This window comes from Myotis davidii, unplaced genomic scaffold, assembly GCF_000327345.1.
Source record: "Myotis davidii unplaced genomic scaffold, ASM32734v1 scaffold855, whole genome shotgun sequence".
Classification (NCBI taxonomy): Eukaryota; Metazoa; Chordata; class Mammalia; order Chiroptera; family Vespertilionidae; genus Myotis; species Myotis davidii.
In genome coordinates, this window is record NW_006286978.1 from 140462 (window position 1) to 143681 (window position 3220).

Genomic DNA, 3220 nt, shown 5'->3' on the forward strand with positions numbered 1-3220 from the left:
TCGCAATGCCATGGCTCTTTAGAACCTGTTTATACTGGGAAAATAAAGATCTGCTTGCCTCTGTATGTCCCTAATGCCATTTATTTAATGCTGGTTATGTCTTACCTGTGACAGTCACTGCACCATTCGTTGGGCTGCCCATAAACACTGGCTTCCAACAATGCCTCCTCCTTCAGAAATTGTGACGATGCTTTGTTGATAAGGACCACAAAAGCAAACATGATGCAGAGTAAGCAAGAAAATGTGAACAAGACTTCATTTTCTGGTCATGTTAAATTTACTGTCTGGAATTTTATAGCCTAAATGTAGAAAAACACACCCTCTAACTGGCTCTTCTCTTGAACTCTTTAAACAATAATCCCTGCATTCCTAGGATGCAAGCTTGACTGCGCCCTTGCTTTCCACACACCATCAGCAGTTGGGAGGAAAGCAAGGGGCTCTGGCAGAATGAGAAGTCCCATTTGTGCAAAGAATGTCCATTCCTATCTGGCATGACTTGAGACTGACCTGCAGAAGCATGACACCCCCCACATTGATGAGCCAAGAGACTGCATTGGAGGTGCGGGGCTATAGTCTCAAAAGTCATTAGAGGAGGTAGACATGGCCTGATGCCCGGTGGACAGCCTGTGGAGGGAATGACTTGCCCTGGGTGCCAGGGGCAAGACTTCTTTTTTTAAATATATTTTTATTGATTTCAGAGAGGAAGGGAGAGGGAGAGAGAAAATAATTGACTGGCTGCTTCCTGCACACCCCCTACTGAGGATCAAGCCTGCAACCTGGGCATGTGCCCTGACTAGAATCGAATCATGACCTCCTGGTTCATGAGTCAATGCTCAACCACTGAACCATGCCAGCCGGGTGGCCAGTGGCAAAACTTGAATAATTTCCTTTCATTAGGAAATTATTCGATCTTAACCCCTGATACCTGTGAATGTGACCTTATTTGGCAAGGGGAGACACTGAGCCTTCTGCCCACCATTGGGTGCTCTAGACAGGAGGTAGCCCCACAGTTGGAATACGGACATGTGAGAGCTGACACATGGGCCTACGAGTGCAGCTCAAGCCCAAAGGTTGGCAGTGGCCTGTTCAGACCCGGGGCTTTGAACATGGCCTGTGAACGACATGAGTGAATCACTCAAAATCAGCATGTCACCACCATACTGATGGCCCAGTCTCATGTGATCCTGTGAAAGAAAGCCATACTAGCCAGCAGAAGCGAACCATTTACTAGGTCACACCCCTTGGAGCTGGCCAGAGAGCCCTGGGACAGCCCCATAGGTATAAGTACCAGAGTTCATCAGGGGAACTGTCTGCTCCCATACATGGGGTAGAAGGTAAGAGAAACCCCTCTAAAAAGGAAAAGTGGGGATCAGGGCCCAATTAGGTCCTGGTCCAGACTCAGGGTGCCTCACTCAAACGGTACTTATGGCCCTAGCCAGTCCCAGTCGCTAGAGGGGACTATAGACCACTTTAAGAAAGGCAACCCAAAGCATGGGCTCCCCTGGCTCAGAACCCAGAGTAGGGGTCCTGATTGCTTATTTGTGGTGTGGTACAAGGTATACTAGGTTCCATATCATCTTTCATTAAGAAAGTACTCTAGTCTTAACCCCTGGTACCTGTAAATGTGACCTCATTTGGAAATTATGTCTTTAAGATGTAAGTTAAGATGAAGTCATACCAGATTAAGGTTGGCCCTAAATCCACTCACTAGTATCCTTATGAGAAGAAATAGACACACACAGGGAGAATGCCATGTGACTATGGAGGAAGAAATTAGAGTGATGCATCTGAAAGCTATGGACCACCAACCACCTGAAGCTAGAAGAGGCTGTTAATGTATGAAAACATTCAAACCTGTAAAGAATTTTTGTGAGTTTCTTTGAGCCAAGCTGTCGACAATTGCCAGGAAGCGGAATCTCAACGTATTGGGATAATGCTCCAGAGATGGCAGTTTTTCACCTTGTTTTATACATTACAATAAAAGGAGGAGACGTAAGTGGGTTACATGAAATCTATTGGTGATAGATTAGGGAGGCGGGAGAAAGCAACGTGGGGAAATCTCTGGGATTGGATAAAAAAGTAAAATGAGAGACACATACTTCTTTTTTGAAGTATTTTTTATTGTTGATAGTATTATAGATATAATAGAATTCAATTTTAGGAAAAAAAATACAAAATAGCAACTGCATTTCATAACAAGATAACAATAAGAATGAGGGGATGTGCGGTCTCTGGGTCTCTGTCCTGGTGCCCTGGCCATTGGTTGTGTCCTGAGGGGTCTGGAAAAAGGGAAGTTACAAGTTACTATGACATTCCACAGGTATGTTATCTAGATGCAAAAATACAATAGGCTCAGTAAAGATCCAAGTGGTCTTTGTCAGGGAAGATAGCCACCTAGGACATGACTACCCACTATAAACTGCTTTTAAATTAAAGGTTTTAATTTCAGACCATCTTTTGTGGTTACTTTAGGTCTCTGAGTTTGCAAGGCCAACAGGCAGGCCTTCCCTGAGTTAGTGACATTAGCATGTGGCCCCTTTGCATCCACAAGGCCTGAAAGGATCCTTCCTTCCCTAGAGTCTTCAGAGGGAGAACAGCCCTGCCAACACCTTGATTTCAGACTTCTGATTTCCAAAACCACTGGAGAATAAATTTTAAGTCAGAAAAAGGACTCAGCAGACATTTACTGGGAGCCTATTCTGTGCCAGGTACTGGGAATACAATGGTGATTAAGGCAAGGATTCTGCCCCACGTTGCTGGCAGCAATACAAGCAGTAAAGCAATGAATGGAGGGGCTTTGAGAATAATGGCATAATACTCCAGGACTCCATGTAGTCATTCTTATGGCTATGATTTATTACAGTGAAAGGACATAAAGCACAATCCCCAAAGGAAAAAGGCCCACAGGTGAACTTTGGAGGGAACCAGGAACAAGCTCTCATGACTCCTCTCCCAGGGGAGTCACACAGGACATGCTTAATTCCTCTAACAATAAACTGTAACAACACATTGGAAATATTGTCTACAGGGAACCTCACGTGAGCCGAAGAACCCAAGATTTTTATCAGGGGCCAATCACATAGGCTAACATATACCAAAGTCCCAGATCCCCAGAAGGAAAGCAGGTGTTCAGCATAAACCAGTGTTTGTACAGTTTAGGTGTAGTGAGCCACTCATCATTTAGAGAGCGGTGGAAACCCTCCCCGGATCTGAGTTCCCA

General features: G+C 44.9%; 1 long non-coding RNA gene across 1 annotated transcript; it reads right to left on the reverse strand.

Moving 5' to 3' along the window:
* Positions 1–163, reverse strand: LOC107182313. Its single transcript, XR_001513039.1, has 2 exons — positions 106–163; positions 1–34 (listed from the first exon to the last, which is right to left on the reverse strand). It is a non-coding gene; the product is annotated as an uncharacterized LOC107182313 (long non-coding RNA).
* Positions 164–3220: the final 3057 nt, after the last annotated feature.